General features: G+C 32.9%; 1 long non-coding RNA gene across 1 annotated transcript in view; it reads left to right on the top strand.

Annotated features, from left to right (window-relative positions):
* Positions 1 to 462: 462 nt before the first annotated feature.
* The window catches only part of LOC145293239 (uncharacterized), a 68,012-nt gene continuing 56,458 nt past the window's right edge, over positions 463 to 12,016 (top strand). The window contains exon 1 of the long non-coding RNA XR_013869694.1: positions 463 to 600. This is a non-coding gene — a long non-coding RNA (uncharacterized LOC145293239). The remainder of the gene's footprint in view (positions 601 to 12,016) is intronic.

The following is a 12,016-nucleotide window of genomic DNA, read 5'->3' as shown; positions in this document are numbered from 1 at the left end:
AATGCTTTAAGGTGATTTCTTTCACCTCTGTGTGAATATATTTGTAAGGCAAATATATGTAAAAAAAAAAAAGCATTTAAACAATAAACCCGTAAAGAATTTTAAAAAGAAATAGAAACGGCAAATATCTTTTTTTAAACAGGTATTTTTTTTTTTTTTTTTTTTTTTACCTGTAGAAAAATATACTTAATCGTTTTTATATATTCTCCTGGCGATGTCAAAATGGAAAATTTGCAGAAAAGGACATCGAGAATGCGACACGAAATTTCTTCTTTTTGGACTAAGCATTAAATTCCACAGATGAAAAGAAAAAAAAATTAATATACGAAGAATTTAACCGCAACTAATAAAAAAAAACTTTTTCTTGTGAAAGGCGAATAGATCGATGATTTTAAAATATGCTTCTCCTCAGAAAATGAAAACAAATAGATGCATTTTATAGATTTATAAATTTTAAAATCTCACAAACATTACAGACTTTCGATATGTAAAAAGAAACCGGAGTATTTGCTTTCGCAACAGAGAGATCGTGTCTTAAAAAAAAACTTTCCCAGTTTCCGAAACACGTGTTCCAGAAAATAGCATCTGTGCCATTCACAGGTAAGATATATATATATATATATATATATATATATATATATATATATATATATATATATATATATATATATATATATATATAATAGTTGTGTTGCTGTGATTTCCAAGATGTTATCCAATTAAACACCGTAGATAGTAGATATAATAGAGCTGTATTATTGTATAAGTTTCCGTATTTAGACAAACATTATTGACTACACATATTCATATATGTTTCAGCTGTGATTTCTTCTGAAATCCAATATTATCAACCCAATAAGCTCAACTGGTTGTGATGTTAAGCTTCAAAACCAGACTGTTCCTTCTTTAATCACATTTTTCGATTATCAATTAACGATCTTCGATACTTATCAGTATTATTCAGAGACTAAACCTACCAAATAACAGTCACAGACACCTAAAATATATTTGTATGGGAGTTCATAAAAACAATCTGCGCATCTGTTCTGGACTTTACACGGAATGAATACACACACCTACACACACAGAGCCGAAGAAGCTTTTTATATATAAGTAGTGATATGTTATATATATATATATATATATATATATATATATATATATATATATATATTATACTATACATCTATTATATCTACCATATATATTATACTAATATATATATTATCAATATCATGCATGTATATAATATATTATGTATATATTATATACACTATCTATACTAAATATACATATACATGTATTGTACATTATACATATATGTTACACATGCATACATATATACACATATACATATGTTAATATATATATATATATATATATATATATATATATATATGAGCAAACAGTTAATAAAATATGTTAAAAAACACTTTGAAATGGGCTAAAAACTTATATATATATATATATATATATATATATATATATATATATATATATATATAAGTAAATTGGTGTAAGGCAGTATATACATATATAAATAATAAAATAAAACAAGATTATACATTGCATTCGGTCTTATTAAAGGATCTGGATACACTCGCTTTCGCACTAACTATTTCAAAAGTATACATAGTATTGTCACGCTGACTCACATATAGCACATACATAGTATTGTTATACATACTTACTTATAGCATGTACGTAAGACTGTAACAAATACTCACTTATAGAATATACGTAATACTGTCACAAATACTCAGTGCATATACATAACACTGTCACAGAAAATCACTTACAGCTAATGCAAAATACTGTCACAAATATTCACTTATAGTTTATACATAATGCTGTCACAAATACTCACTCATAACATATATGTAGTACAGTCACAAATACTCACTTATAACATATATGTAGTACAGTCACAAATACTCACTTATAACATATATGTAGTACAGTCACAAATACTCACTTATAACATATATGTAGTACAGTCACAAATACTCACTTATAACATATATGTAGTACAGTCACAAATACTCATGCATTGCATATACATAATACTGTCAAAAATACTCACTCATAAAGTATACATAGTACTCTCACACATAATGACTTATAGCTCACACATGGTACTCTGGCAAATACTCACTTATAGCATATAAATAGTACTCTCACAAATTCTTACTTATAGCAGATACATAGTACTTTCATTAATACTCACTTAAAGCATATACATAGTACTGTCACAAATACTTACTTATGGTATATACATAGCACTGTCACAAATTCACACTTATAGTATAGTATATATATATACATATATATATATGTGTATATATATATATATATATATATATATAATACTGTCTCAAATACTCACCTTAGGCACACACATAGTGTTGTCACAAATACTAACATTTAGCTAATAATTAATACTGTCACAAATGCCAACGGCATATACATAGCCCTGTCACAAATACGACATATACATAGTATTGTCACACATACTTAAATATAACATATACATATTACTGTCAGAAATTATTACTTATTCCATATATAATACTGTCACAAATACTAACTAAATGCACATACATAGTACAGTCACAAATACTCGTTTATAGCACACGCATAGAACTGTTACACCTACTCAATCATAACACATATCGAATACTGTCATAATTATCACTTATAATACATACCTTAAATTGTCACAAATACTTAATTACAATATATGCACACTGATAGTATATACACAGTACTGTCACAAATACTCACTAATAGAATATGCATAGGACTGTCACAAATACTCGCTTATAGCATATGATTAGTCTTGTCGCAAATTTACACTTACAGCATCTATATATAATAGTACCACAAATGCTCACAGCATATACATAGAAGTATTTCAAATGGTCACTTATAGCACACAACACATAGTATAGTCACAAATACATACTTTTAGCATATACATAGTTTTATAACACATACTTAAATATAGCATATACATAGTACTGTCACAAATACTTACTTGTTTCATATACATAGTACTGTCACAAATACTTACTTGTTTCATATGCATAATACTGTCACAAATACTTACTTGTTTCATATACATAATACTGTCACAAATACTTACTTGTTTCATATACATAATACTGTCACAAATACTTACTTGTTTCATATACATAATACTGTCACAAATACTTACTTGTTTCATATACATAATACTGTCACAAATACTTACTTGTTTCATATACATAATACTGTCACAAATGCTTACTTGTTTCATATACATAATACTGTCACAAATACTTACTTGTTTCATATACATAATACTGTCACAAATACTTACTTGTTTCATATACATAGTACTGTCACAAATACTTACTTGTTTCATATACATAATACTGTCACAAATACTTACTTGTTTCATATACATAATACTGTCACAAATACTTACTTGTTTCATATATATAATACTGTCACAAATATTTACTACAAGCACATAGTACAGTCTCAAATACTCGTTTATAGCACATACATAAACCTGTTACACATACTCAATTATAGTACATACCTAGTACTCTCAAATATACTTACTTTTTGCATATACATAGTACTCTCACAAATACTCATTTTTTAACACACACATAGCACTTCACGCATACTTACTTTTTGCATATAATTTGTACTGTCACAAATACTAACTAAAAGCATATGCAGTCATCTCACAAATACTCCTTTATTGCAAGTACGTATTACTCTCACAAATACACACTTATTACATATGCATAGTACTCTAACACATACTTACTCATAACACGTACATTGTGCACTAACACATACTTATTTATAACCCATACATAACACAGTCCCACATACTCACTTATAGAATATAAATAGTACTCTCGCAATTACTCATTTATTCAAATACTGCCACAAGTTTTAACTTGTAGCATATACATAATACTGTCACAAAACTCACTTATAGCATATACATAGTAATGTCAAAAATACTCACTTATAACACATGCATAATACAATCAAAAATACTCATTTATAATATATGCATAATACAGTCATAAATACTCATTTATAACATATGCATAATACAGTCAAAAATACTCATTTATAATATATGCATAATACAGTCATAAATACTCACTTATAACACATGCATAATACAGTCAAAAATACTCATTTATAATATATGCATAATACAGTCAAAAATACTCACTTATAACACATGCATAATACAGTCAAAAATACTCACTTATAACACATGCATAATACAATCAAAAATACTCATTTATAACATATGCATAATACAGTCAAAAATACTCATTTATAATATATGCATAATACAGTCAAAAATACTCATTTATAATATATGCATAATACAGTCACAAATACTCATTTATAATATATGCATAATACAGTCAAAAATACTCATTTATAATATATGCATAATACAGTCACAAATACTCATTTATAATATATGCATAATACAGTCAAAAATACTCATTTATAATATATGCATAATACAGTCACAAATACTCATTTATAATACATGCATAATACAGTCACAAATACTCATTTATAATACATGCATAATACAGTCAAAAATACTCATTTATAATATATGCATAATACAGTCAAAAATACTCATTTATAATATATGCATAATACAGTCACAAATACTCATTTATAATATATGCATAATACAGTCAAAAATACTCATTTATAATATATGCATAATACAGTCAAAAATACTCATTTATAATATATGCATAATACAGTCACAAATACTCATTTATAATACATGCATAATACAGTCACAAATACTCATTTATAATACATGCATAATACAGTCACAAATACTCATTTATAATACATGCATAATAGAGTCAAAAATATTCATTTATAATATATGCATAATACAGTCAAAAATACTCATTTATAATATATGCATAATACAGTCACAAATACTCACTAATAACTATGCATAGTACTCTCACACATACTCACTTGTAGCATATACATAATACGTAAGCAGAGTTAGGTAGTATATTTGAAAATATCTATGGCAATTAAGCCTCACAGATTTTTCCTCTTTTCGTCATTTTGAGTATTTGTAAGGCTGTTGCATGAATTCGATGTTACTTTGTGCTTTTGTAAAGATATTCTCGTGATACTGGGTGTGCTAGTCAGTAAATTTGATTCGGTATTATTTATCGTAGCCAATGAGTGCGGATTTATCAGTCGGGAGGTTTGCCTCTTTCTTTGTCTGGTTTTGATGGGAATGGGTTTTCTTTTTTCTTTGTGTTCGGATTTGTCCTAGTTTTAATTTTGGTGTTTTTGCTTACATTTTTTTTACTTGTTTATTTATTTGTTATTATTGTTATAATTGTAATAATTTTTGTTAATGTTGTTATTTATTTATTTATTTTTCTTGTACTGTTATCCTAAGATGAATAATCCTAAAAAAATTTTGTCACACATACGTTTGCGATTTCACTTTGCCGTTTAATAAATTTGTGGATTCTTTAAAATTTAAGCTAATTTCTCATTCAAACACGTGCCGTCTAAGTTTCTACACGTACCAACTAACCGTACTATTTTCCCCTCAACTATCGACGATTGTCCCCTTTTCTTGAGCTCCTAACGAATAAAAACAGTATTAACTGGGGAGTCAATTTTCAAAAACAAAAACCAAGCAAAACGTCATTTCGCCTTTTAAGTTGCCATTTATTTTTATGGAAATTGTTCTAGACAGAGCATAAAGCCACTTAATGTAAGAACGAGAGATGATTATTGCAAAGACGTGGTATGCCTATTCATTGTAATCTTGAAAATACTAAATCTATACATAGGAGAAAGACAGTCAGTTTAAAAAAAGAAAGCTACTAGAATAGAAAGCTGTATTGCAATGAGGTATTACAACGGCGAATTGATGGAGACCACTAGACTAACGAAACAAACGAGCTGGAACAAAGGAGACTGGGACTAGATTAGCTAATTCTAAAGAACAGATGCCATAATAGTATTATTGAAAAAAGATTGGGACTAACAACATCACGTCTAAGATAGGGGAGGTGCAAAGAAGAAAAACGGTGAGATCAATGAAACTACAGATACATCTCTGCACCTTATCAAAAACTCTCAAATGAGTCAGAGCCCAAATATGACAATAGTATTTTATATATAATCTGATAATAGATTTTTAGAGATAGAGAATAACCTCAGGTGTGAAGAAGTGTTTGGGGCAATAGGGAAAACCGGCTTTCCGAGAGGCAGAAAGAGCAATAAATCTGAAACTCAGGAAAGATTTGATGAGAAAGGAAGACCATAAAGTTTCTAAGTCGGTTTCTACTCAAGAACACAACCATTCAAAAGAATCCCAAGAACAACAGGAATGCACTTATTATTTTTATGTATTTATTTATTTTTATTTATTTATTTATTTATTTTTTAATAATTCATTACTTTGTGTACCGAAAATTTAAGTAAAATCGAGCGATTTATTTATTTAGGATGAATTCGTGAAAAGTTCCTACGACTGCTCACTGTTTCATATAAACATTGGACACACCTATATTACACGCCTACGATAGTTTTACGGATACAGGAGGCTCTTGAAGAGGTATCACCTTTGGATCTCGGCTGCTGCACTCTTCTGGATGGACAAGTATCACTGGGTCTTAATGATCTCCCAATCTCTCACATGTCGCTAACACGTCGCCAAACCTTGGTTCCTTGCTTAAACAGGCAAGCTAAACCACATGAGGGGGCGCCACTTCCTTGTGGTTAACTGTTGGCTCAGCGAAAGCCGGAGGAAAAAACTCCCATAGAAAACTCGGAGTGTAGCCCCGCAGACAGGTCAGTGTGATACGTTCCACTGTCTCTGGCAGCTGATGTGGTCGAACTGGTTCCAGACGTACTGGTTCTACCATTGCTCTGGAGTACACCAGCGAGATCAGAGAGGGGGATATTTGATGCTTGGTTAACTCAACTTCTCCATATCAGTGCCCAGGATTGCGCCCTGGAGAGACAACTCCAGCTACACATCGTAGAATCAATCAGAAGAATGGCTGCTCCCATTAGCTTTCATTCTAAACATATCTAAAACTGCGAAATAATATTCTATTATGGGTGTTTAATATCTTACTTTAAACGAAACGACACCTAACGCGTTCATATTTACGTAAACAGAATGCAAAACGAATATGCTTTTTTTTTATGTTTATTTTGCAAATGTTTATTTTCTTATTTCCTACTTTGCTAGATGTAATTGACCTGATTTCAAATCTCCGCTTCTTTGTTAAAATACCAACTCATGATGAAAGTCTAGGAGAAAACCTCGCGGAAAAAATCCGAAGTGCAGCTCCTAAGACAGATGGCGTTGCCTACAACTTTGCTCTACTCGTTCCTGGAACAGCATAGATGCCAAACTGTAACACCCTTGCTATTCCATTGGATTCATCAACCACGTGGCAATGGAGTACATGCCACGTGGGAAATAGTTTGTTTCTCCATATCATACCGCCCAGACTAGCACCCAACAGGACTTAATCAAAAAGAAAATACAACCTGGAGAGGACACTTCAGCTTCACCAAATATCTTTGCGACAGACATTGCCACTCTCACATTGATCTCTTTAGCCACAAGCAACGCTGTTCCAGCCAAGCAGACAGACAGGACGAACGGGCTAAGGATGTATCACTCATAATTGACCTTGACCGACGGAGGCCTACTACTAGGTTTGAACGATGTGTGTTTCAATTGAATTGAGATGTGTTTGTTTCAACCGATTTGAATCAGCTGACAGAGGCAACTAAAGATACAAGAATACCAGTTCGATATGGACAGTTCCCGAGTTCAAGATTCATTGATTCGATGGCGCCCGTCCCAGTGGCCTGATGATTAGAGCTACCAACTATCAACTTGATGGTTGTTGGTTCGATCCTGGACTTGGGATGGGTGCTAGTCTATCCTAACTGGAGATCTGTGATACAGCGGTACAGTCTACGATAATATATATATATATATATATATATATATATATATATATATATATATATATATATATATATATATATCGTATAATTACGCCTATAATTTAATTTTACAACTTTAATGATTACGTCAATAATTTGATTTTTAAATTATTATTACTAGTGGGACCTGTGGAAATTCCACAGCGGACACTTTCATATGTAATATATTGACGTTGGCATTCTGCGGATGTTCAGCATAAATGGAGACGCCCTGATATCACTGTAGCTCTTTTGTTAAAACTGCAAAAATATTAATCTAAACTAGCAGGGACGCCCGGCGTAGCCAGGTTGTAAAATACGCTTAAATATGATAATTTAATTTATGCAGATTTTGTATATATTATTATAAAGTCAATTTTTTTATCAATTCTTATATATTATAAAGCTGATATTTCAAAAATAAAAATATATATTTATATGACTTAGGTGCTTCAGCTTGAATCGAAACAAAAACTTATGAAGAAAAATAAAAATATATATATATATAAGTGAAATTGTCCCTCTGTGTCTGTGTGTGTACATTTCCCTATCAAACTACTCTGCCAATTTTCAGTCTACCGACTCAAGATTTGACATAAGGGATATTAAGATTTGGGAAGATTTTTTTAATTGGTTTTCGGCAAGTGTTATATTACGTATAATAAAATGAGCGTTTATTGTATATTGGTTGAAATTGGAATGGAGGTGATATATTAAAACGTGTCTATTTATAAAAGATTGGTACGTTGTGTGTGTGTTCGTCTAGTGGTCTTTCTATTACATATGTTCATATGCTGTTAAGTGTGAATATGTGTGTGACATGTCATTTGAACATACCTTCTGCCATTTTGTTGGTCCATCCGGAAATTCTCATCTGGGAGGGAGACTTGATACCTGTTTTGGGGGACGAAGATTTATTTCACACCAAGACAAGAAATTGGTTCTATAGTTTATTTCACTTTCCTAGATGTCTTGCAGAAGGTGGAAAGTGAATTTGGCCTTTGATGTAGGTCTTATTTCTGCCACGTCAACGTTCGTTCCCCACCCCCCAGCGAAGGGGAGGAGACAACGGTGAAGCCGTCCGCTCTCGTCCAAGTCGCAACCAAATCTCTTCGATTTAGCTAACCTGATCACATGACTCACACGCAATCCAATCAGCTGATCTTAACTTTCTGTCAACGTGTCTACACTGTAATTCACACTCTCCCTCCTCTCTCTCTCTCTCTCTCTCTCTCTCTCTCTCACTCTCTCTATCCATTCTCTAACACAAGAAATTTGGCTGTCAAGGAGTAAAATTCAACGATTTGAATTTTGAAAACTACCAAACTCAAAGTTGAAAAAGTTGACCTTTGCAGACTCTACTAAACTCCTCCGCCAATGTTGGGTCAAAACACTTGAAATTTTAGATGTAGGTTCCATGGACATGAGTCAAACGTTTTAATATAATTACATATGCATAAAAAGTTATAAACAGTACATAGGGTCCGAGCAAAGCCGGACTGAACTGCTAGTATATATATATATATATTTTTTTTACATAGGCATCACTACATTATCAAGGCCAAGAGGCCACTCAAGGATAAGCGTTAAAAAGAGTGTACAGTAGAAATTGGACAATATAGTAATCATTAGCAATGAAAATTTGGTAAATTTGATAACTTATATGGAACGGCTCATCAAGAACTTATTTACGTTAGACTTGAAGACAACCATATTGTAGTCAGCTGGAAAGCAGGAAAACGGAAGACAATTCCACAGGCGTGCAGTTCTAAGAAAGAAGCTTTGTTCATGGAATCTACGTTTAGGTTTAGGCACAGATAAAGAGTGGGGGAATTATTGATAGTGTTTACAGCTAGACGAGTGTTTCTTGTGAAAGTTTGGCGAGGGGGGACCATAGATTGAAGCTCATTCGAACACTTTCCATGAAAATAACGATACATCAGAGACAAACTCGCAACATCTCTTCTGTGAGATAGAGGTTGCAAGGAAGAGAAAAGGACATCGCCTACGAGGCTACGAAGTCTATTTTGAACTCTATCAAGGCAGGCCAAGTCCTTTCTAGCAGCTCCTGCCCAGATGTCGCAACAGTATTCCATACTTGGACGTACCTGGCTCTTATATAGATAGAGAATAGCATCAGCAGTGAGATATCTACCGGATCGATAGAAAGATCCCACCATTTTTCCAGCGGCCTTGGCAACAGATTTGATGTACGTGTTCCATTTAAGATCAGGAGTAATGGTCAAGCCAAGAAGCTTGTCAAAACTTGAGGCCTCCTGAAGACGAGAGCCATTCATTTCAATTGATGCCAGATGTGGATCAGAATGTTGATGATGTAAAGAGAGAAGCTTGGTTTTAGATGCATTAAAAGTAACCAGCCACTCCTTACCCCATTGTACTACCTGCTCAAGATCAGAGGAGAGAGAATTGGAGAGAACTTGGTCGTTTACTGACTTAGATGTGCTACCATAAATGGTAGTGTCGTCAGCATAGATGTCTACAAATGATGTAAGGATTTGATTTGGAAGATCATTAATGTAGATCAGGAAAAGAGTTGGGCCCAGGATGGACCCCTGAGGGACACCGGCATTAATACTGTGAGCTTCTGATTTTTGCCCCTCAACTACTACTCTTATGAACCTATCAGAAAGAAATGATTTAATAATTAAGAAGACATTTCCAGCAATACCATAGCTAGAGATCTTATGAAGTAAACCTTTATGCCATACTCTATCAAACGCCTTAGATATGTCAAGAGCAATTGCCCTAGAAAGGTTGCCTTCGTCGAGAGATTTGCTAATCCTATGAGATATAACTGTAAGCACATCTGCTGTAGATCTAGCAGAACGGAAACCATATTGAGGTTATTTTTGTTGAGATGGTTGATTACTTCTGTATTTAACACAGATTCTAGCAACTTACTCATGACGCACAGGAGACTTATTGGCCTGTACTGAGAGGGGGATGAGCGATCATTTGAATTCTTAAATACAGGGCATACTGATGAAATTTTCCAGGGAGATGGGAAACTATTCTCCTTAAGACAACGTTTAAACAGTTTTGTAAGTATAGGCGCTAGTTCAGGTTGAAGTTTTTGAGTACTATAATTGGAATACCGTCAGGGCCAGTTGCTTTACTGGAATCAAGGTTTTTGATTAGCTTGGCAACATCACGTACAGATATACGTATATCACATACACAGGAGGAAATATTGGGGGTTGGCGGCCTTGATCGCAAAGGGTAGAATTAGCTGCAAAGTTCTTGACAAAGAGTTTGGCTTTGTCTGATGCTGACGAGATTACCTCAGGTCCATTGATAATAGTTGGGATGGAGCACACGCTTCTGTTCAGGATTCTGTTTGCTATTTGCCAAAACTGGTGGGAACCAAGCCGCTGCTCAGCTACTTTGGACTTATCAGATTGAGCATACAACTCTCTTGCATTCTTTATTACTTTCTTACAATGGTTGCTGGCAGTCCTGAAAGCGGCTTTAGTTTTCATACATCTATTACGTTGGAAACAGTGGAAAAAGTGATTTCTGTGCGCAATGGCAGCAGCACATTCTGGAGAGAACCATGGCTGGCTGTTAGGTTTTTGCTGAAACTTTTTCGAGGGTATGAAACGGTCAATACCTACAATTAACCATTCTGTCAGGTCTAATACTATAGAGGACACATCCTTTTTAAACATGGAATGCAGAGGTAGATCAGATATAAATGTACGGAAGCTATCCCAGTCAGCCTTAGTGTATCGATATACTGTACGATGGAGAGGTACGTCTGGGGACTTATTACATTTCATTTTTATCTTAATTGATACAACAGAGTGGTCGGAAGATCCAAGAGGCGACAGAACAGAAACTGAACATAGTTCAGGGCAAGTTGTGAGGAAAAGGTCTAGCATATATATATATATATATATATATATATATATATATATGAAAAAAAATTACAAAAATAACTTTTACCAAA

This window comes from Euprymna scolopes, chromosome 14 (assembly GCF_053919585.1).
Source record: "Euprymna scolopes isolate OS-2025 chromosome 14, ASM5391958v1, whole genome shotgun sequence".
NCBI classification, from domain to species: domain Eukaryota; kingdom Metazoa; phylum Mollusca; class Cephalopoda; order Sepiida; family Sepiolidae; genus Euprymna; species Euprymna scolopes.
This window is presented reverse-complemented; position numbering and strand designations above follow the sequence as displayed.